This window comes from Myotis yumanensis, unplaced genomic scaffold (genome assembly GCF_028538775.1).
Source record: "Myotis yumanensis isolate MYYU_CA2020_CCGP unplaced genomic scaffold, mMyoYum1.0.hap1 SCAF_2, whole genome shotgun sequence".
In the NCBI taxonomy this organism is placed as follows: Eukaryota; Metazoa; Chordata; class Mammalia; order Chiroptera; family Vespertilionidae; genus Myotis; species Myotis yumanensis.
In genome coordinates, this window is record NW_027223753.1 from 4,720,067 (window position 1) to 4,745,375 (window position 25,309).

General features: G+C 43.1%; 1 protein-coding gene and 1 pseudogene across 3 annotated transcripts in view; one reads left to right on the forward strand and one right to left on the reverse strand.

Moving 5' to 3' along the window:
- The window catches only part of RERE (arginine-glutamic acid dipeptide repeats), a 392,160-nt gene that overhangs the window by 308,379 nt on the left and 58,472 nt on the right, over positions 1-25,309 (reverse strand). The window lies entirely within an intron of this gene.
- On the forward strand, positions 3,337-3,894 carry LOC139001536 (nucleolar protein 16 pseudogene; annotated as a pseudogene).

Consider the following 25,309-nt stretch of genomic DNA (forward strand, 5'->3'; position numbering starts at 1 on the left):
CACTGCTGCAATTCTCACAGATTTAAAATTATTTTCTTATATATTGGTCTCCATTGTTACATGGAGCTATTTCAAGGCAGGAAACATGTTAGATATTTTTATATTTCCAATTTTCCTAAATAATTTATTCACTCATTAAGGGGAACTTACTGAGCCTACCATGTGCCAGATGCTTTATTCATTCAACGAAAAAATGTATTAAACAGGCACTGTTCTGAAGAATTTGGAACACATCCGTGAACAAAGTAGAAAGTCAGTCCTGGCCTCATAGATCTTATGTTCTGCAGGGGGAAACAAACAATCACCAACAGATATAATACATATTAACAGCATACAGCATATCCCAAAGCAGACCAGGGCTGATTGGGGAGTTGGGGCGCCGCCCCCTGTCATGCACAGAGCAGGGCGGATCAGGGGGTTGGGGTGCTGCACCCTGTCACACTCAGGGCAGGGCCAATGGGGAGGTTATGGCTCTACCCTGTCACACATAGAGCAAGGCCCGTGGATGGGGGTTGGGGCGCCATCCTCTATCACCCACAGAGCAGGGCCAATCAGGGGGCTGGGGCGCCACCGCTGTCACACTCTGAGGCTGTCTTTGACCTTTGACCTTTTTACTAGTACCACTTTTCTAATTGTCAGCCAAGATGGCAGCCGGCAGCCAGGCACTGAAGCGAGCATGAGGCTTGCTTGCTGCGGACTCCAACGTTCCCCGCCTCACTTGCAGGCCTCTCAGTTGCAACTCTAAGCAACTATGTACTATGTAAATGCTAAGACAAAGTAAAGCAAGATAAGGATGATTAAGAGTGTGTGAGGGAAGCCTTGGTCAGTGTTGCTCAGTGGTTAGGGTGTCAGCCCACACACCAAAGGGTCGTGAGTTCTCTTCCCAGTCAAGGGCACATACTTGGGTTGCAGATTTGATCCCCAGCCGATAGGGACACATGCAGGAGGCAACCAATTGATCTGTTTCTCTGACACAGATGTTTTTCTCTCTCTCTCTTCCACTCTCTCTAAAAATTTATGGAAAAAAAATATCCTCAGGTAAGGAATAAAAAAAAATTTTTTTAAGAGTGTGCAAGGGGCAAAGCACCAGCTGCAATACTGACATGGGTGGTCAAAGTAGGACTCATTGAGAAAACACATTTTAGCAAACCCTAAGGAGATGAGGTTAGCCAAGAGGGTAAAGTGGATCTCTGGAGAAGGGCATTCCAAGCAGAGGGAATCACCAGGGCACAGGCTGGTGCTCTGTAGCCTTTCAGGAAACAGCAAAAAGGCCAGAGGGGCAGAAATAGAATTTGGGAGTAGTAGGAAAAGTGGTACTAGTAAAAAGGTCAAAGGTCAAAGACAGCCTCAGAGACCACTTATAGGGATCTTCTACACTAATAAAAGAGAAACATGGTAATTAGCGTACGACCGCTACCCTTTTCATTGGCTAATCAGTGAGTATATGCAAATTAACTGTCAGCGAAGATGGCGGTCGGCAGCCAGGCACTGAAGCGAGCATGAGGCTTGCTTGCTGCGGACTCCAACGTTCCCCGCCTCACTTGCAGGCCTCTCAGTTGCAACTCTAAGCAACTATGTACTATGTTGCAAATAAGAAGGTAAACAAAACCCCAGAAACCAGCTGGACTGAAACCCAGCCGGACCGAAACTGTGTATCCATTTTTTCAGCAGCGAGGCCTCAGAGCTAAAGCTGGCCCAGAATAAAAAAAAGAAAACAAGGAGCGGTTGGGAGCTCCAGTCACTCGCCACCCGGAAAACAGCCCTCAGCCCCTCACCCAGACTGGCCAGGCACCCCAGTGGGGACCCCCACCCTGATCCAGGACACCTTTCAGGGCAAACCAGCCGGCCCCCACCCGTGCACCAGGCCTCTATCCTATATAGTAAAAGGGTAATATGCCTCCCAGCACCAGGATCAGCGTGACAGGGGGCAGCGCCCAAACCCCCTGATCGCCCTGCAGCTCTGTGTGTGATAGGGGGCGGGGCCACAACCTCCCTATCCGCCCTGCTCTGTTTGTGACAGGGAAAGGCGCCCCAACCCACCCCCCGCCACGGGCCCTGCTCTGTGCCTGATAGGGGGGAACTCCCCAATCCCGATTGCCCTGGGGCTCTGTGTTTGACAGGGTGCGGCGCCCCAACCCACCCCCCGCCACGGGACCTGCTCTGTGCCTGATAGGGGGGAGCTCCCCAATCCCCTGATCGGCCCTGCTCTGTGTGTGACAGGGTGCGGCGCCCCAACGCCCCCCCCCCCCACGGGCCCTGCTCTGTGTGTCACATGGTAGAGCCATAACCTCTCCATCGGCCCTGCCCCGAGTGTGACAGCAGTGGCGCCCCATCCCCCTGATTGGCCCTGCTCTGTGGGTGATAGAGGATGGCGCCCCAACCCCCATCCACGGGCCTTGCTCTATGTGTGACAGGGTAGAGCCATAACCTCCCCATTGGCCCTGCCCTGAGTGTGACAGGGTGCAGCACCCCAACCCCCTGATCCGCCCTGCTCTGTGCATGACAGGGGGCGGCGCCCCAACTCCCCAATCGGCCCTGGTCTGAGCCTGACCAGGGGCTGCACTTAGGAATTGGGCCTGCCCTCTGCCACCCGGGAGCAGGCCTAAGCCAGCAGGTCGTTATCTCCCGAGGGGTCCCAGACTGTGAGAGGGCACAGGCCGGGCTGGGCCACCCCCCCTCCCCCCGCCCCCCGAGTGCACAAATTTTTGTGCACCGGGCCTCTAGTATTCTTATAATTGTGTAATTCCAAGAGTAGACAAGAAGCACACATCCCAGCCAGCATGGCTCAGTGGTTGAGCGTCAACCTATGAACCAGGAAGTCACAGCTCAATTCCCAGTCAGGACACATGCTCAGGTAGCAGGCTTGATCCCCAGTGTAGGGTGTGCAGGAGGCAGCAGATCAATGATTCTCTCTCATCATTGATGTTTCTCTCTTTCCCTCTCCCTTCCTCTCTGAAATCAATAAAAATGTATTTTTTTTAAAAAAAAAGCAACACACGTCCCAAAATATGTATATTTGTACATGAAGTATACCCAGGCTACTAAAATTTAAAAACAAGAGTTTTAGTGTTTTTGGTTCTGGGAGTGAGAAGCGCTGAGTTTGAGTTACCTGTGTGGTGGTCAGCATGATGCCCCAGGCCAGTGATGGTGAACCTATGACACACGTGTCAGAGGTGACACGCAAACTCATTTTTTTTCTTGATTTTTCTTTGTTAAATGGCATTTAAATATATAAAATAAATATCGAAAATATAAGTCTTTGTTTTACAATGGTTGCAAATATCAAAAAATTTCTTTATGTGACACGGCACCAGAGTTAAGTTAGGGTTTTTCAAAATGCTGACACGCCGAGCTCAAAAGGTTCGCCATCACTGCCTCAGGCCAAGGGGGAAGACCCAGAGGCAGAAGTTCGGTTATTTCCTGAACCGAAATGCTTACGAAAAGGCAGCCCTGCAGATCGAGTGCTACCACATCCAACATGCCTGGGACCATACCAAATCCATGTGGCAGAACCTGGTGGAGATGGGGTTGGCTATGGACCCCAACAAAGCAGTGCCCTTCCATAAGAGAAAGATGAAGGCCAGGGAGGTGAACATAGAGGAGAGGCCTCAGGAGCTTGTGCAGAAGCCCTATGTGCTAAATGACCTGGAGGCAGAAGCCAGTCTCCCAGAAAAGAAAGGAAATACACTGTCTCGGGACCTCATAGCCTGGGTACGCTACATGGTGAAGAACCACGAGGAGGAATATAAGGTCATGGCCCAGGATTAGAAGAATTACTATCAAGATACCCCGAAACAAATTCAGAATAAGATCAATGTCTATAGGTGTTTTTACTCAGCAGAGTGGCAAGCCTTCGTTCATTCTTTGCAGAAGAATAAGATGGAGGTTGTGTGACTGGTTTACACCTGCCCCAGGTTGAAGCCTCCTCCTGGACCAGAGAGACTGGAGTCAGGTTTAAGGCAAGGAGGGGCATGTGGCTACAGATGAGGCTGGCCAAACCCCATTCTCGGGGCCAAGGCTGCCTGATTTGAGCGACAGGAGGAAGTGATGACTGCTCCATCGCAGGATCACAGACAGGGTGTGGGGTGGACACTGGGCATTTTCTTAGTTTGATACTTTATCCTCAGCTATTAATAATACAAAAATTCTTCTGTTCCTAAGGCTTCTCCTACAAGCACCTAAAATGTCTCTTCTCTGCTCTTAAAAAGAAGGGCTCAGTGTTTTTACATACATCATTTCACATTTTAAAAAAGGGAGCTCCAGTGGATCATCCTGTGCCCCAGTGGATCATCCTGCGCATGCGCTCTTGGAGAAGCACCCCCCCTTTGAAGACCACTGCTCTATGCAGTCATTGCTTAGAAGGTTAACACTGTATTCTCCTAACAGTGGGGAGCCGTGCAGAGGGTCTGCTTTCCTAAGCCCGTCAGCACAGCCTGAGACTTCGCTGCAGGACTTACAGAAGGTCCCAGGATGTGAGAGGACTGGCCTGGAAGGGTCCCCCTACCCACCCAACCAAGAGATTCTTAAAACCTCCTCGCTGGGATAGAAGAGAGGCACCTGACCTTAGTCAATGGTATTTGGCAACTTGTTCCCACACTTGCCTTCTTTCTGCTAGAAGAGCTGCTGACCTCTTCTGGGAATTTTAATTACATTCTGGCAAATACATTGTCCTTTCTGACTGCTTAAACAGTCAGAAATGGGTCTCTAGGTGCCACTTACTAGTAATATCAAAACTAAAAACTAAATCATCTTATTAATGCAGAAACCTCATTTCTGTCTTAATAGCATGACATGGAGCTGGATAGTCATGGCTAAATAATCATAAACAGCTCTATTTCTCACATGGAGTAATTTACTTGTATAAATACATTTTTATAAATGTACTAGAGGCCCAGTGCATAAAATCAGTGCACTGGGACGGGGGGGGGGGGGGGGGGGAATGGTTGGAGAGGGAGAGAATCACTCAGCGTGGCCTGTGCTCTCTCACAGTCTGGGACCCCCTCAGGGGATGTCCGCGTGTCCGCTTAGGCCCGTTCCCCATGGGGAGCAGACCTAAGCTGGCAGGCAGACGTCCCTCTCGCAGTCTGGGACCCCTCGCTCCTTACTGCTCACCTGCTCGCTGCTCTTTATTGCTCTGCTTGCTGCTCCTTAGCGCTGCCACGGAGGCGGGAGAGGTTTCCACCACCACCGCTGTGCTTGCTAGCTGTGAGCCCGGCTTCTGGTTGAGCAGCGCTCCCCCTGTGAAAGTGCACTGACCACCAGGGGGCAGCTCTGGCATTGAGTGTCTGTCCCTTGGTGGTCAGCATGCATCATAGTGACCGGTCGTTCTGCCATAACCGTCGCTTAGGCTTTTATTATATAGATTATTTTAAGTTTATTTCTGTTGTATTCATTTTTAGTTACCTTCTACTTATGGCTTTTTTTTTATTTTAATGGTGATATAAGATTGCATTTTAAAGCAAGTATGTTTCAGTGCAAAAAGTTAAGACTTTTAAAATACTAAACGACAGTGCCTGTGGTACACAACTAGCAAAAGCCATGAGGATGTACAGAGTGAATGACTGATGTTAAGAGAACAATGCTGTGATGGAAAGCTCTAAGGTGTGGAGGATGCAGTACAAGCCATACACCTTAGTTCCTGCCTATACCCCTAGCCACTGAGCCTGGCACAAAGTACTCCACAAATAGTTGAATAAATGGAAGTGGTGATGCCAGAATTTGAGCCTGTGTCTCTCTGGCTCTCAAGTGCACTCCTAGCCTTTCTTGGCTGCCAAGAGCTGTGAAGTGTTTTTAAAATTTAGAAAGCTCCTCAGGTGACTTTAATGTGTCACCAGGAGTGCACACGCCTACACTGGAAGCATTGCCTTCCTAATTGCACAAGCAATCACAGTCCAGAGTGGCCAGTGTTATGCTGGGCAAGTACAGTCCTGTAAGCTAGTCTGAAGGCCACTGGAACAATTAACTGAGACTTGAAAGAATGAAAATCAATTAGCTAAGTGTATATTCTAGGTAGAGGGGGTTGGGGTGCAAAGGCCCAGAGATAAGGGAATGCAGGATGCATTTAAAAATTCACATTCTTCCTAGCTCTCCCACTTACGGTGATCAACTGTCCTTATTTTCCAGGACTGAAATGGTTCCCAGGACATAGGAATTTCCATTTAAAAACCAAGAAAGTCCCAGGGACACATTGGTCACCCTACCACTCCACTCCTGCCAGTGGGGAACCGTATTTACTCGTTGGGTGGACGATCACTCTGCTTTAAAATGGCACGTGTTTTTCTAAGCTAGGATTCCTAAGACATGACACAATAAGGCTCCTATCATCCTGCATCCTCCCTTCTTCCCACATGTGTGCTGCAAGCACCATCAAAAGGCTTTAAGCAAAGCAGAGAGAATTGGACTTGATTTTATAAGGTCACCTTGCTATTAAGTGTGGACAACAGACTGGAGGAGAGCATAAGTGGAAGCAACTAAGGTGGTTTTGAATCTAAGGCAACATTTCCTTCCGTAACTGATTACGGGAGCCTGTTATCGGCTGCATGTAGCACTGAGGATGATAAGATCAAGAGAAATTGAGGAAGCAGAATCAACAGGACTAGGTGATGATGAAAGGGAGGGAGGGAAGAGAGGGTAAATCAGGAAAAGAAGAAAAAAATGACTACTTTTTAGCGGAATTATAAAAACACTGGCTCAATATGTTCCAAAAGTTCACTGTGGATTCATGGCTGAACATTCACATTTCCACACTGTGAGAGTAAACAAGTAATCTTTTCTGCCAAAGAACGGCGTTTAGGCAGCCACCATTTGGGCTCCAGTGACTCGGCAGCTCACCTGGGGGCTGCCATTTGGAAACAGCAAAGGTCAACCCCTTCCTTTAAATTAGCCAATCGTGCAAGAGTGTGAGCCTAAGTTCTGTGACCAATCAAGAGTGAAAGACAAAAACAATAAGTTACAGAGAAGAAAATATAAGTTCCAAACTTATGGATATTGGTCATAAAAAACATTTTATGAACTTGGCCCCAAAGGCAAAGGAAGTAAAGGTAAAAATAAGTGAATGGGACTATATCAAACTAAAAAGCTTCTGCACAGCAACAGAAACGGACAACAAAACAAAGAGGCAACCAACCATATGGGAGATGATATTTGAGAACAGTAGCTCCAACAAAGGCTTAATTTCCAAAATATATCAAGAACTCATAAAACTCAACACCAAACAAACAAACAACCCAATCCAAAAGTGGGCAGAGGACCTGAAAATACACCTCTCCCAAGAATACATACAACCAGCGAACAGATATATAGCCTCACTAGAAATTTCCAGCCTCACTAGAAATTAGGGAAATGCAAATAAAAACGACAATGAGATACAACCTCACACCTGTTGGAGTGGCCATTATCAACAAGATTAGCAATAACAAGTGTTGGAGAGGATGTGGAAAAAAGAGACCCTTCATTCACTCCTGGCGGGAATGTAGACTGGTACAACCACAATGGAAAGCAGTCTGGTGATTCCTCAAAAAATTAAGAATAGAGCTACCATATCACCTAGCAATCCTTCTCCTGGGTATATACCAGAAAAACTCAAAATCATGTATTTGCAAAGATATATGCACCCCTATGTTCACTGCATTGTTATTCATGGTGGCTGAGACATGGAAACAACCGAAGTGACCTGTGATGGAGGACTGGATAAAGAAGAAGTGGTACATTACACAATGGAATAGTACTCAACCATAAGAAAGGATAATATAGTGCCATTTGCAACAACATGGATGGACCTTGAGAACATTATTCTAAGTGAAATAAGTCAGTCAGAAAAAGCTAAGAACCATATGATTTCACTTATATGTGGGATTTAAAACTGAAACTCGTGAACACAAACAGCAGTGCAGTGGTTCGTGCATGTGCTCCCAGACCATGTGCGTGCGCGCCCTCCTGCAGAGTAAAGATATTGCCTTGTTGTTTGGCTCCCGAGTATGCTTTGTGTTCTACCAGGACCCCAGATTTTGGGGGCTCGCCTTATTTCTATCAACATTAACAATATAAAAACTAGTTATATTTCCAGGCTATGTCACTAACCTACTAAAATCCATTAAGTGGTTGACATACATTTTCCAATGAAAAGTTGTAGAAAATAATATTGCTGAATATCTATAAAAGTTTTTTTTCTTTTCTTTTTTAAAAATATATTTTATTGATTTTTTACAGAGAGGAAGGAAGAAGGAGAAGGATAGAGAGTTAGACACATCGATGAGAGAGAGACATCGATTCAGCTGCTTCCTGCACACTCCCTACCGGGGATGTGTCCACAACCAAAGTACATGCCTTGACCGGAATCGAACCTGGGACCCTTCAGTCCACAGGGCGACGCTCTATCCACTGAGCCAAACCGGTCAGGGCTCTATAAAAGTCTTGAAAGGAATTAAAAAGCATTTTCTATTTATTTTAAATGTTGGTATTTAAGGCAAAAAAACATTTAATTGATTAAGGATGAGATATTACAGAGGTTTAAATGGGTCTTCTGGGTATTTTCAAAGGCTGAGAAGAAGTTCATTCTGATATTTGCTTTTACTTTTAAAATATACAGCCGCTCTCTTCCTGAGTGCAGGTACTACTAGCTCCACTTTCTATACCTAACCAGCCAAATCAGGGTCAGTTTTGGAAAGAAATATTTTCCTGAGACAACCAAGGAGGAACTGAAAGAGAAAGCAGAAAAGATGGACATTAAGTCTAGCCTGAGGAGGAATGAGCTGGATAAGAAAAGAATGAGGGCAAGGGAGTTAGTGTGTCGAGCCCAGTGTGGGTCAGAGAAAGGGAGTAGGGGAAGCCAATTACCCCTGGCAGTGTGTTCTGAGACATAGCTGAGGACAGAGGGGACAGAGGAGCATGACCAAAGACATCATTAGTCAATTGTGCACAGCTCAGAGGGAAAGAATGAGAGACCAACAGAGACTAAGCCCCTTACTTAAGTCTCAACACCTTCATTTTCTGAAGTACATCCCATCCTCTGGACACTTTCCAACTTACTCCAACTGAGAACTGAGACTCGAAAAGTTCAACTGCTGCCGTTCAATGCTCCAATGGCCTCTGCTGACTCCGTACCCAGCAAAGGCCCACCACCTCTCAAATACTCACCAACACATTCCACTACCTCACCTCCTTATCTTTCTATGGTATTTCAGTCAGGTTTTTGCCTGGCTAAACTCCACCCACATGGGATGATTTTAAGGCTATCATAATTTTTGCTGCAAATGCCTAAAGAAAACAAGAAGAATTCTAATTGAGAAAGGTAGTCTTCTGGATATTTATAGTGTACTACGTTCCAAAGGACTTTTATATATTTTAACTGACTAAATGAATTGAATGATAACAAACAAGCCCACAATTCAAATACAAATCAAAAACATTTTTGAGGTACAACTTTCTCATCTACTCCTCTTGGAAGTTGCTGAAAGGAAACAAATTCCAAATTCAGTATGGAAATCATCAATTCTTTCAAAAGGCTATTTCATACTTCCTCACTTCAGAGACATGTCACTGCCAAAAATGCAAATAGCAAGTGTTTTCACACATTTGCCCATTATTTGTACACAGTAGTCTTTATTACAGTTGAACTATTTGAAACAAAAGAAAAAAACTTCCTACAATCAAAGGAAGTACTTTACAAGATAAAGTTTAGCAAATGGAAAACTTGATAAAATTTACTCTCTCTTCTCCTTCCTTCTTAAAGAGCCAACAAGCAAGTCTTCCTCATGAATGCATAACCAGATGCACATGGATGGGGACTGTGGGCCACAGAACTGAACCACCCAGTTCACCTTCAGCCACTACATACTTCATAAACGCCCCTGTACACTGCAGAATGTAGAATGAAATGAAACCTGGGGGAAGCAGGCATTTTGAGCTAACTGCTGCTCAGCATAGCCCAGGACAAGTAGCATCCCCTTCCTCCCCAAGCCTTCTAGGGCAGTGATGGCGAATCCATGACACGCGTGTCAGAGGTGACACGCAAACTCATTTTTTTGCTTGATTTTTCTTTGTTAAATGGCATTTAAATATATAAAATAAATATCAAAAATATAAGTCTTTGTTTTACTATGGTTGCAAATATCAAAAAATTTCTATATGTGACACGGCACCAGAGTTAAGTTAGGGTTTTTCAAAATGCTGACACGCCGAGCTCAAAAGGTTCGCCATCACTGTTCTAGGTAATGACCACACTGTCATCAGGCAAGACACAAAGACGGAGACTCTAGCCCATCAGTCGGTGGGTTCATGACACGAGTAGTACCGGAAACTCTTGATTATGTGTCACAGAGGTAGTCCTTGGTCCAGGAATTTGGCTAATTTTAGATATAAGACAATGATGTATCAGATATAGATGGGTTTAGCAAACTTCACCCAAATGAACTATTTTTGGAGAGTCATGATTTCCTCTTGGAGGCAAGACCATCCATCCTCTTGTCCGGATCATAACAAGATTTAGCATGAGCTTACCTTGCTATGAAACTAAATGACAAAGATGCAATAGTCAGAGAACTGGCTAATTGGGAACCTTTTCTTCAGGAAATCTTCAAAGTGCATCCTTATTTCAGTGAGAGCTCCACACAAGGGCAGAGGAAAAGATATTTCTGTTAACAGAGGCCTTGCCAAAAAGTCTCCATCAAAAAAATACCTCTTTGCCAAAACCGGTTTGGCTCAGTGGATAGAGCGTTGGCCTGCGGACTGAAAGGTCCCAGGTTCGATTCTGGTCAAGGGCATGTACCTGGGTTGTGGGCACATTCCCAGTGGGAGATGTGCATGCAGGAGACAGCTGATCGATGTTTCTCTCTCATCGATGTTTCTAACTCTCTATCCCTCTCCCTTCCTCTCTGTAAAAAATCAATAAAATATATTTTTTAAAAAATACCTCTTTAACATGATTTAAAAACTACATTTCAAGCAATATCCTTATTAATATGAAATATTACAGGAATCCTGAATAAAACAAGGATGTACACTATTACCACTTTTATTGAACATTATTTGGAAGTTCCAGTTAATTAAAGACAAGAAAAAGAAATGAGGTTTAAGCCCTAGCTGCTTTGGCTCAGTGGATAGAGCGTCGGCCTGTGGACTGAAGGGTCCCAAGTTCGATTCTGGTCAAGAGCACATGCCTGGGTTGTGGGCTCAATCCCCAGTGGGGGCATGTAGGAGGAGCCGATCAATGATTCTCTCTCATCATTGACATTTCTCTCTCTACCTCTCCCTTTCTCTCTGAAATCAATAAAAATGTATTTAAAAAGAAAGAAACGAGGTTTAAAACATGAAAAAGAGACTATTATATTTGTAGACAATTTGATTGCCTAACTGAGAATAACCTAAGAGAATAAACTGGGAAAGTATCAGAACTAATAGAAGTTTAATAATGTTATTAGCAATCAAGGAAAAGCAATTGTTTTTCTAGTACTAAAGGATATAAACAAATAAAACTTTGTCTTATAAAAATCATTTTTTTATTTCTTATATTTATTTTATTGAGGGCTTGAATAGAGTAATATAATGTTCCTACCAGGAAAAGTCTTATGTCTTATTCCTCAAGTTAATGAAAACTACTTCCATTAAAGTCTCAATAAGTTTTTGCTTCATTTGTTTTTGGAGATTGAGGGGGTTGGTATAGGAAAATGACAAAAGGACTGAGTTCTCAGGAATTCAGCCTTCGGCATCAGTAAGAGAAGGTCCGTATTCTCAGACCTCTCTCTTTCTGCCCAACTTTCCTGTCACCCTCTTGGCTTTCAATGAGCATTGCAGTCCATTGATCTGTTCCTTTTGTCCCAAACAATCACTCCTGATATAGTACTAAACATTCCTTTTTCCTTCCACTGCTCTTTCTAGCACCTCATCCCTCAATTTCCTTTGTTCCTGACTCGTATCTATCCAGAAAATGTTCAGCCCTGAATTTGGGTTAGGAGGCATCCTGGTACAGTAATTAAGAATTCAGGCTCAAATCCTGAATTCCACCTGGTTTCAAATCCTGACTTTACTGCCTATTCACCATGTATCTGAGTCAAGATACTTAACTTTTCCAAGCCTTAGTTTCCACGTCTGTAAGTAAATAATAGTACCTAACTTAGAGTTGTAATGAGAGTTAAATAAGCTAATGCATATAAGATCTTGACATAAAGCCTGACACTTAATAAGCACTAAAAATATGAGCACCTATATAAGGGCTGCTGGGCCCTGTGACAAAATCACCTCCACATGTAACCGGGAAATGCTACTGGCCTAGGTCTTCCAGTCTCGGCAGTCCTCAGCGTGTGTGTGTGTGCGTGTGTGCGTGTGTGTGTGTGTGTCTGGTCAGCTCCTCTTTTCTGTTCCACAACTACTCTCTTTTGCCGGCCACTTTTAAATATGAGTATTCGTCAGAGGACCTGCCTATGGGCTCCTAGTCACACACCACACACTCACTCTTTTTTTGTCTTCCAATGTTCTCAACTCCTGTTCACATAATTGATAATTAGTAATCTCTAGACCTGACATCCCTCCTGAGCTTCAGATCCATAATGTCCACCTCAAACTCAGCAGGTTCCACACACCGTTTCCTCTTCATGTATCTTCAGTATCAATTAGTGGCACCACCGCCCACTCAAGCAAAATAACCTTTACTCCTGCCTCCTCACAGCCAGCCATTACTAAGAATGACTGGCTCTGCATTCTAAACATCTCTCCTTTTCTTCAGTGCCACCACCATTGCTTCAGTTCTGAAACCCGTTATCTCCCTAGCTGTTTGTATTCGTTTCCTAGGGCTTCCCTAACCAAGTCTCACAAGCTGAGGGGCTTAAACTATAGAAATTTATTGTCTCACAGTTCTGGAGACTGAAAGTCTAAGATCAAGGTGTCCACAGGGTTGGTTCCTTCTGGGGGATGTAAAGCAAGGATCAGTTCCCATGTCTCTTTCCTCAGCTTGCTGATGGCCATTTTCTCCCTGTGCCTCTCCACATTGCTTCCCCCTCTGTGTGTGTCAATCTCTGTGTCTAAACTTCCCATTGCACCAGTTATGCTGGATTAGGGCCCATCCTAATGACCTCATCTTACTAATTACACTGCCAATGACCAGAATTCCAAATAAGGTCACAAAGCTGGGTTAGGTCTTCAACATAGGAATTTGGGGAAGACACAATTGAACCTGTAGCACAGGTCTTCTTGCCTCTACTTTTGCTCAACTGTGCCTAACCACATCTTCTCCTTGACTATGAAAGCAATCTTTCTGAAATTCAATTTCTATCTCCTTTTCATGCTTAAAACCCACATTAGCTGTTTTTCATCCAAAATGTGAATGACAACAATGACAATACATATATTTTCTGGGTGCTAACAATGTGCCTGGTACTGTTCTAAGTACTCTACATACAGGACACTATTCCTATAGAATGGGCACTACTATCATCTCCATTTTATAAATGAACAAACCAAGCAACAAAGGTATTAAGTACTATCTGTTTAATAAAGCCATGTAGTCAGTAAGTCTCAGGACGAGGAATTAAACTCGGGCTCTGCACACCAAAATAAAGAGTAGCTGACATGGAAAGTCAATTTATTAGTCAATTTGGTTTCCCATTTTGACCCTTTACCTACCTTTCACAGGCTAACCTCAGCACAATCCAATTAAAACTTTCATTAGAGCAAAGAGGAGGCTTAGAAGGTAATGCTGATCCTCACTCACACACCTATCAAATCCTGAATACCTCACAAATATCAAATCACCCAAGCATTGCCACAATAAGGAGGTGGAGAAGGAAATGGGGGTGAAAAGGCAGAGAAGGCTGAAACTGCAGAATGATAACAGAGAGTAAGAAAATCTAACAACTCAGCCAGAATATACCCTCAGGTTAGAAATAAAGAAATAAAGTGCTTTTCAGTGTCTGAGGGGGGCTTTTTACAAAGAAATTAGTAATTAGTTTGAATGGCTGTGGTTTAATGTAGAGCATACAAATATAGGGGGTTTTTTTTCCCTCTAAATATAACATAAGAGCAACCCCAGAAGTTACTAAGGGAGGCTTTAAAAAGGACGATCATAAACTGTGAAACAAAAGATATTTTAAGTGCTAACCATATTTTTCCTTGAATATGTTTTAGGATACTATCTGACAAGGTCTTTAAAGGGTTCACTGTTGAAACCATTTTCATGGCCTAATGAGTTTCAGCCCTATTAATTCAGACTGTGCTGTGTACATTGATTTTTGTCATAGTGAGGATCAACAGAAGTAACAGTTCTTCAAATTAACCAACTGCTCACAATGTGAAGTACAAAGAATGTCTGCTGTGAAATATATAGTGTCCAAATACTACTTCATGTCAACAAAAGCTAACAAACAAACTGTATTTTTACACTACAGCAGAAGAAAAGTAATCCCTACCTGTACAGAAGACAATTTGGCTCCTTCAGTATTTTAGATAAAGAACTGCAATGCTAAGAAAGAGACAACCTACTTTCCAGCTCTTAATTACCATTTTTAGACTGCACAAACCACCAGGTAGGGACAGAATACACAGAAATAAAAATCACAAGCTAAAAACCTCTTGAAGGCAGTTCTTTCCCTAAAACGAAACCTTTATACCAAACGAATCTATACAGTTTCTGTATGTTCTAACCTTTTTACAATGTGTATATTAAATATTTTTGTTCCATAGCCTTTGGCAATTTTCCAAATTTAGTATGTCATAAAGAAAACTAAATTTAATCTGCTATATGACTAGACTCAAATTTTAAACTTACCATTAGAAATGACATTTATATCTCCTATCATATTGACATTTATTTCATTTTTTATAGTAACAAAAGCAGCCCTGGATATGTGCATGTCCTGAAGTTGTCCATAAGTAACCATTTCTTCCTAGACCTCCTTCTTTAGGTCACTAGCTCAGGGCTTGGCAATATATGGGCTAATGGCCAAACACAGCCCACTGCCTGCTTCTGTAGGGCCCACAAGGGAAAGAATGGTTTCTATGTTGGTAAATGGTTTGGGTGGAAAATGAATCAAAAGAATAATACTCCATAACACATAAAAATTTTATGAAATTCAAATTTTAGTGCCCATAAAGTTTTATTGGAAACAGCCACACCCATTCACTTAAATATTAAGCTGCTTTTGTGCTACAAAGGTAAGGTTGAATAGTTGTTACAGAGACTACCAGACCCACAAAGCCCAAAATATTCACAAAGCCCTCTTCACAAAAAGCTTGTCCACTCATGTGCTATTGTCAGAGACTTACAGAACATGTTATTAAGGGGCACTGGACAGCAAAATGACCAGAAGGGGTGTAATTACTGAAAGGAAATATGTTCTGATGGGCAAATCTGGAGCTGAGAGTAAATTCCTGCTAGCATTGATCAGCTGACATCTCTGTTTATGAAATGCACCAGATCTGAAGTTGCCATAACATGCGGTACTCTCAAAGGTGTATATCCATATTAAAAAAGACATTTGGACAGACAATTCAAGACATTTTATCATCAGACTTAAGAAAATTCTTCTCTAGAGCAAAAGGAGCTACTACCATCAAAGAGGACAAATTGGAGAACAAAACAGGTAAGTTGGAGAAATCAAAACAATGAGTTTGTGTAGATTGGGATAAATTGGAGGGAAATAGCCCAGTTGATGTGGGCCAGTGGTTGAGCATGGACCCATGAACCAAGAGGTCCCTGGTTTGATTCCTGGTCAGGGTACATACCCAGGTTGGGGGCTCAATCCCCAGGAGGCGGTGTGCAGGAGGCAGCCAATCGATGTTTCTTCTAGCTCTCTATTCCTTTCCCTTCCCCTCTCTCTAAAAATCAATAAAAACTTATTTTTTTTAATTGGGGGTAAATAGTAACTAAAATTCTCTCTAAAGGTAGAAGGATTGTACATAGGGACATTTTCAAAAGTGTGTGAAAAAAATTGATATATATATATATATATATATATATGTACACACACACACATACATATATATATATATATATAATACAATAACTTAAATGGTATTTAAATCTTAGATTAAGGAATTCTCTTATATATTTCAAAATACCACAGACTGGCAGTTTACACTTAAAACAACAACAAAACCACTAATATTATCCATACCAAAGTTAACGTTCTGTCATTTGCTAGAATTTAAAAATTTTTAATTTTACAAGTCTATTAATTGCAAGTTTGAGAATTAGACAATGAATCTCAAATCCTTTGCAAAATAGCACGTTAGTTGCTTTCAGTACATATTATAGTTGCTTTAAAATGTTACCTTCTCTTTCTAGATACAGTATAAATGAATATTCAACCTCAAACCTTCTTCCCTCCAAAATATTCTCTGTAATAACTTCAGGTTGTTTTTGGGTTTTTTGTTGTTTGTTTGTTTGTTCTTAAAAATAAAATTCTGGCTTACCTACATACCATACCAATTCTTATAACATTTTAAAGCACACAATTTCAGGTGAAAGCTCTGATGTGCAATATATATTTTGTACACATGAGTAGATATTTTGTATTATACTCTGTGGTTAGGGTGGAAAAGAGATGGTACTAAAACACAGATAGTACTCACAGCCAATAATCAAAGCTAATAAACAATACTCATGCCTGTTTCCTAAATGCACTTCAGTTTTAACATTACTAAGAAATGTGGGAACACTATCATAAATATATATATATTAATACCAAAGTGTCCCCTCGTGAGTTCGACAGGGAGACCGGGAGTTTGATAGCTCGCTATGACGTGCGCTGACCACCAGGGGAAGCAAAGGCAGGAGCAAAGGCAGGCCCCAGCTGGCAGCTGGCAGCTGGGGAAGGGAGGTCCTGGCCAACAGCGGAAGGCCCCGATCCGCCCTGATCGCCAGCCAGGCCTAGGGACTCTACCTGTGCACAAATTTCATGTACCAGGCCTCTAATCCTATCTAATAAAGAGGGAATATGCAATTTGACCATCACACTGTCACAAAGATGGCGGCGCCCAGTCCCCTCAGCCCTGCCGGAGTCCCCCAGTCCTTTCAGCCCGGCCGGGGTGGGGGGAGGGGGTGGCAGGTGCGAGGTGTGGCCAGACCCACCCTCAGCCCCCCAGCTGCCCAGGGCCGGCTCGAGGAACAGACAAGCCTTGGATGGCGGCTGCCCAAGGCTCAGGTAACCAGGGCTGGGCGAGGCTTGCGCTGTCGGCAATGGCAGCAGGAGAGGTGTGATGGGGGCGTCGCCTTCCCCTGATCGCCAGGTCGCCTCCTGCCCCTGAGGGCTCCCGGACTGTGAGAGGGGGCAGGCCGGGCTGAGGGACCCCCTCCTTCCAGTGCATGAATTTTCATGCACCGGGCCTCTAGTTAAAAATAATTCCTAATCTGTTTCTGAAAAAAGAAGAAATACATCAAAGTAATTAATTTATACAACCTGAGATTGATAGCAATATGGAGATAAATCACTAGACAAAACCAAAGAAGCTACTTTGGTTGGTACCTATAAAGCAATGTACACACACGTATACACACACACACACACACACACACACACACACACTAAAAACAGGATCCCCATAATAGCCTGTTGCTTAATTTTGCACTATTTGCACTTGCACAAGGCCTTCCTCCAGGAATTTCAGAGTACTTTAACAAACACATTCATTTGAATTATTCTAGATTCAATAAAGAAAATAAAAACCTTTAAAAAGTACACTTTAGCTCTAGACGGTCTGGCTCAGTGGCTAGAGCATAGGCCCATGGACTGAAGGGTCCTGAGTGGGTTCAACTCCACTCAAGGACACATACCTCAGTTGAAGGCTCCATCCCAGACCTTGGAGCCTCAGGTCAGGGTACATGAGGGAGGCAACCAATCGATGTGTCTCTCTAGCATCGATATCTCTCTCTCTGTCTCTCCCCCTCCCTTCCACTCTCTCTGAAAATCAATGGGGGGAAAAATCTCCTTGGTGGGGATTAAAAAAAGAAAGAAAAAGAAAAGTACACATTATGTTATTCTAATACGTCAAAATTAAAATGAAATGTTCATAACCCCAAATGTCCATCTGTCACACAACAGTAGACACACCAATTTTCACACTGTAAGACCACCAGGAAACACAACCACGAGAATTGTTTCCTAAATTTAAAATCTCATACCAAAAATTCTAAGAGGTTTATTAGTTTGTCCTTTGTAATCCCTAGTATGTGCTTTTAAAGGAGAAAAAATTAAAGGACCCCAAAACTCCTCAGACTTCAAAACAGTTCTTTCCAAAACACATTTAATGATTTATGTGTAAATTGAGTCATAAACATACAGATTAGATTTCCCTGAAAATATAAAGCTCAAAAATCAGAAAAAGATTGGCATAATATGAATATACACATTTGAAAAGTTCTACACATACAGATATTCACCAAGCAAGCATATTGTTTCAACCTTTCCATTTTTAAAGAGATGTTTAAAAATGTGCCATGCCTTTTTGTCCAACATCTCATCAAGGCAGCAGTGGTGGCAGCAGCTTTTCAAGTTTTGCTCTGCTGCCCAGGGACGACAAGAAAAAGAAAGATGCCAGAAAGTCGGCCAAGACAGACAGAGACCAGTGACAAATCTGAGGGCAAGGGCCAAAAAATATAAAGACGTGGTTCAAAGGCAGAGTGCTGGACAAGCTCAATAAGCTAGTTTTGTTTGACAAAACTCAGTAAGGAAGTTCCCAACCATCAATTTATAACCCAGCTGCTGTCTCTGAGAGACTGAAGACCCCCACCCAGTTCCTTGGCCAGGGCAGCCCTTCAGAAACTCCTTAGTAAAGCACTTATTAAACCAGTTTCAAAGCACAGAGCTCAAGTAATTTACACCAGAAACACCAAAGGTGGTGATGCTCCAGCTGTAGGTGAAGATGCATGAACAACAGGTCCCACCAGTTGTACATTTTGAAAAATAAAACTTTATTAAATAAAGAAATTTTTAAGTGTCAGAGTAAGTCCAATCCCATTTGTCTGAATTCTCTAGTAAGGGTACATATACTTCAGACCCCAAAACATCTGAAAACACAAGCTATACTGTTCCTTTTTCTTAATGTTCCACAAATGCTTGAAAAGCAAACTCTATTCAACTTAGTAGAATCAATTAAAATATTTCAAATTTTCTAAGCCAATGTTTTAAACTAAGTATGAATATTCCCTAGGACCAATAATTATGATGTATTTCTAAGTACCTTTCTAAGCCAAACCAAAGCACTTCTTTCCAAAACTCATTCTAACAAATTGGGACACTCACTGTGAAGTGGGGAGAGTTCAGATCACATGAATTATTCTTCCAAAGCAAAACTTAAATGCCAGAAGCATGAACATACTGAGTTATGCTGCCCTCTAGAGTCACCTCCTGATATTCATTTTAGCTTGAAGTAATTAAATTCTAATCCTAAAACCCTTCTAATTAAGCAAGCTTTCAGCATTCTAATATTGTAGACAAACATTTTTTTAATGGCTTGGTAGTTGTTATTGAAATCTGAAATATTTCAAATACCTACCATTATGAAAGGTTAGCCATACTTCCCAAAAGTACCCAAAAGAGAATTTTATAATTTGCATTTTTTTAAAGTTTTAAATAATGCAAACTGCATAGATCTCTAAAACAAAGGTGACTTATAGCATATAATAATTAACCCACGTGGCCAGAATTCTCTCTAGTAAAACCCCAAGTTCATACATTTAACAGAACATACAAATATTGGCCCCATATCGCCAGGGCTTCCCAGAGCTACACCTCAGCCTGCATCTGTCCCCTCAGGTACTAGCCAGGCAGCCAGAGCCATAAAGGAATCTTAAGGAGCTAATGAGAAGCCATGGAAACCAAGACCTGTGGAAGGTGCAAAGCACAAACACCAGTACCCACTTTTCCTAAGCATGCACTCAAAGTAAACTAAAACCACCCCACTAACCTCATACCTACAGGCACCTGTACCACACCATAACTGGAGATTTTCTATTACTCTTACCCTTAAGAACTTATTAAAAGACATGTTTTACCGTGCATCACAGATAATGCAGCTTGCCTCAGCTGTTACAGTAAGTGACCAGGGTTTTTTCTCTTGTTGATTCACAATGAGACTATAAATAATGAACACTCTGGTCAAACTTTGTTGGGGGGGGGGGGGGGGGGGGGGAGGATCTATATCTCTTCAACACCAAGAAAGCACATGTCTCCAAAAAGAAACCAAAACTAAGATTCAATGTTCCACAGCAAAATAGCTATTTTTTTTTTTTTAAGCAATCTAAGAAAAGTGATGTTGGGGCACCAATTCATTAAATAAAAATAGCAGCATTTTTGGGGGCATAACAGTGAAAATAAAATTTCTACAGGCTCTAGGTCAGGGACTAGAAAAGTAGGGCCCATGGGTTAAAGGCATGCAGCCTGTTTTTGTAAATAAAAGTCTTATTGAAACAACCAATTCCATTCATTTACATATTACCTATGGTGGGCTGCTTTCTCCTACAAGAGCAGAGCAGAGCAGGTATAACAGGGACCACATGGCCTGCAGGAGCTAAAATATTTACTATCTGCCCTTTACAGAAAAAGTCTGCCAAATCTGCTCTAGAACAAAAGATTCCTCAGCCTTCTCCAGACAGAGAGTTAGAAGCATGTCATGGGCACAAGCGAGGGAAGAAGACTGGTTTGAAGAGACAAAAGGGGATTACAGATGCTTGTTGTGCCCAGATTACAAGATTCCCAAGAAACCACATCAGGGAGCCAATTCGATGTAAAAGCATAAGAATCTGTATTCAAGTTAACTTGAGGTCTCCATCCACCAGACTCACCGACACATCGGCTAGCCAAGTGGCCAAGAGAGAGAGAACCCCTCCCCGAGACCGGTTATATGGGGGGGGGTTGGAATAAGGGAGGAGAAAGGACTGTGCTTTGCCGATTGGCCAGGCACAAGTCGATGTCCCGTTCCTGGGTGTGGCTAGCAGAGGACGTAGCCCTTACCCTGGGGGAAGGTGGAGGGCGTAGCCTTCGCCCTTTCAATGCTCATATTAAGAAAATAAAATTATGGGAACACATGGGAAAGAAGAACTGACAGATGCAGCTGATTCATCCCATGTAATGGTTTGAGATAGTTATGACTATGACTTATGATTATAACCAGGTCCCAGAATGAATTTAAGGTAAATATTAAGAACTTAAGTTAGTGGACCATCAAAAATACAGATGTTTCCAGCCCTGGCCACTGTGGCGCAGTTAATTAGAGAGTTGTCCCATGCACCGGAAGGTGGTGCGATTCCTGGTCGGGGTACATGCCTGGGCTGCAGTTTCAACCCCAGTCAGGGGACATACAGGAGTCAACAGACTGATGGAGTTTTTTCACACTGATGTATTTCTCACATTGATATTTCTCTCTCACATTGATGTTTCTCTCTCTCTCTCCCCCCCCCCTCCCCTCCCCCTCCCTCTCTAAAAGCAATATATCACCACTCCTGCCCTTAGAGCTGTGGCAGATACCCAAGGAAGAGTTCCTCCAATCCTGCAGCTGAAAGCCAGACCTTGTTGGAGAGGGCTCCTATCTAGCACAACTTCTGTAAAACCACCCTGTGGAATTGTTAGGGGCAGAAATAGAATACTGGGGATTAGCCATGGTTATGGGAAATACTTATCATGCTCTGTTAACAATGGTTGCCTTGTGTTGGTTAAAGAAAGGACATTCTAATCTGGCTGGGAGTTGTACGCCCCAGGACCTGGGAATCAACCTTGCACCTGGGAGTCAACCTTGGAATGTGGTCCATTCTCATTCAAGAACTGCCTATTATCATGGAAAGATTAACAAACTTGTTGCCCAAACAATGGAGTCCCACCCCAGCCCACATTGCCTGCTTCCCCATGTAGTCTCTGTTCTACCCTATATAAACAGTGGGCTTATGGGGGGCTGCAGAGCAGATTTTGGTGGATGACCTGCTGCTCTCCCATACTGCCAGCTATCTATATACAGACAGTCCTCCAGTTACGCAGGACTCGACTTAAGTCGTTTCATAGTTACGTAGCCATCTCCCATTTATTTATATAAAAAAAAAGTTCCGTCATTTCAACGTATTTACATATGTGCTTTATGTTTTTTATTATTTATTTACCACAAGTAAAGGTCAGGAATTATTATCTCTCTTTTTAAATTTTTTTTTACTGTTTCACTTCATTACTGCTGTGTATGTGCTCCATGTGAGTTAACGTAGGTGCTTATGTAGGTGAGTTCCAACTTACGGCAAAAATAGCGTTACGTTATGTCGTGCCGTAGGACCGGATCTCCAACATAACCCAACGTACCCAAGGGTCTACTGTATATAAAACCCTAATATGCAAATACACTGAATGGCAGAACAACCAAACAACCATTCGCTATGATGTGCACTGACCACCAGGGGGCGCGCGGAACATGGCGGGCATTGGCAGCAGGTGGCAGAGCACGGAACATGGCAGAATGGTAGAGTAGGGGTGCCAGACCAAGGCGGGGCGCTGGTCACTGTCATTGGGGCGAGCCTCTTGGGGTTACTGAAAATTCTTTGCTCCTGCGTGCTGCGGTCCCGCCCGGCACTCACGCCTGCTGCTGGCACCGGCCCCGCTCACACCCACTGCCAGCGCCAGAGCCGCCGCTTGCACCCGCTGCCGGCACCCGGAGCCAGCCCCGATCGCTCAGCACTGTCAGCGGGTGCGAGCAGTGCCAGCGCCGTCAGCATGTGGGAGCAGCGGTGGCGGGAGCAGGGCTGCCAGCAGACAGGGGACCAGGGGCTGCAGCAGGAAGGGCTGGGCGGGGCGCAGAGGATGGGCCGAGATCCGCCCCTATGGCCACCGCAGCCTCTCGGCCCACAGTTCCTTTTAAGGTGCACGCGGCCCCTAGTATTGGAATAAACGCTCATATATGATTCAGCCCTGTCTCTGCTTAATTGGCTCAAGTAGTGACAGGCAGCACAGACAATTTGTCCGGTTACAGAATTTGACAGAAACCTATCCTCTAGAACAGTGGTCACCAAACGGTGGTCTGTGAGGTCCAAAAGGTTGGCGACCACTGCTCTAGAATGACAGAGAGTTGTTTGTGGGAAGTTGTCTCATTGTAGGCACTTTACTACAAAACTCCCCGAGGTGGAGTGACAGAGGGTGAAGGAGCTTCTTGGTTGCTGAGAGATGCTAGCTGGTTTGGCTTGGTGGATAGAGCATTGGCCTGCGGACTAAAAGGTCCCAGGTTCGATTCTGGTTAAGGCCACATGCCAGGGTTGCAGGCTTGGTCTCCAGTAGGGGGTGTGCAGGAGGCAGCTGATCAGTGGTTCTCTCTCATCATTGATGCAGGAGCCTGAACACTGAAGAATCCCCACTTGCTGCAGGAGACTGCCAGGCAAGCACACTAGAATCAGTAAGTAAAAATTTTTCCTCCTTAAATCTCTCTCTTAACATCCCGCCCACTGGCCAAGGGAAAGAATTTAAAGGGTCCACACTCACTTCACAGGGCAGGCATTGAAGGGTACACTTGGAGGTGAGAAGCAATAATTGTGTAAGCACCATCATCATCATCATTCTGACCCAAGCCAGAAACCTAAGGTGCAACCTTGATACTTCCTTTAATCCTTAAGTCCTATATAGTTTAATCTTCTAATATTTCTTGAATCCATCCATTTCTCTCCATTTCCACTGTGAATGCCCCCGTTCTGGCTCACAACAACGCTTACAGTATGGCCATCATAGCCCTAGGCCTCCTACCCATAGACCTGCCTTTTTCCTCTTTTTTCCTGCAACTGAAACCACTGTGATCTTTGTAAATGGCACATCCAATCCTGTCAATCCCCTGCTTAAAACCTCTGGGGCATTTCTAAAGTGTCCATAATTAGGGTCCAAAATAAGTGATCACTTTCCAAGTTCCTTGTATTGATTGCCCCACCTCACAATCTATGCTCCAGACAGTAGGAGCTTTAAGTTGTTTGCCATATGAGAAGATACCAGTTTTGTTTGCTTGTTTATTGTTGTTTTATTTGTTTTACCTCTGGGCTACTGCACATGGGTTTTCTCTCCCCAAAACAGCCTTCCTTTTTCTGCAATTGCCATATCCACTATTCAGTTATGTAACTCTTCATCGTTCTTCAGGTCTTAAACTTAAATATCTCTTGCTCCAAGTCAGGTGCCCCTGCTAAAGTACACCAATAGACCCCTCCACTTCCCCATTTAGAACCCATATCACGCATTACTGTGACTATTAACTATCTTATCTTCTATACTTTTACCTCTATAAAGGCAAGAAAAATGTCTTCCTCATCAGTGAATCCCAAAGAGATGTCTAGAAAAAGTAGGCACTCAGTAAGTATCAGTTCAGTTCATCAATGATGAATGAAGGAGGAAAGACTTTATGAAGTGAATAATAGCTTAAAAGAAAAAGACTTTGGTTTTGACATTATTCCTGACATGTTGATCAGTACACTGCGATAACATTACTCATACTTCATGCTAAAGATGAGAAGAAAATATCTTTGTTCCATACTTAACAACTAAGATAAAGTAAAATATAAAGTCTATTTCTCACAGGGGGGAAAACTAATTCAACCAGCTGATAATATAAATTTATGATTATATTGTATAAGATAAAGAAAAAGACTGTTATTTCCAAGGTGAACAGTGCCATTCTAAAAATATATATATATGCATATATATATATATATATATATATATATGATTCAGTTTATTTACACCCAATAATGAAAATCTATTACAAGATGACATTCCATAGTACGCCATGCTTCCACAGTAGAAAATCAATACATCATATTCAGTTTCAGTAACTTGTTTACCCAACCACAGTTCTAAAATCATTATGCAATGCAGTCTTCTCAAGCACTTTAAAGCCGTCTCAGATCAAAACTAGACTGTCTCTGACACCTAACTCCAATCTTGCTGACTCTCCAGGAATCTGCTCAGGGCTCTGGGGATTGGTATGTCAAGTTGTCCTGCCATATGGAAGGATATTTAGGATTGCTAGTCCAGTACTGCTGCCACTCAACCACACTGGTCTATTTTACTCTATCTACAGGGGACAGACTGGCCAATCTGACCAGAACATTATGTTTTCTTCTTTTCTATCTTCCCCAGTATTCAGCACGGTACTAATCTAACAGCAAAAGCATAATAAAACACTGCTGAACTCAAATGACCAATTACAACGTCCTCTACAAGAACATTCCACAATATAATTACTAGGGCCGCTTTGATAAAATCTTCACACACACACAGCCAGGGACACACATGCTGACACATTCCATACATAGCTTTAATAGTAGTCCAAATCAAGAAAATTTCAAGTACCAAATATGTTCGTGTGGTTATTATCCTTT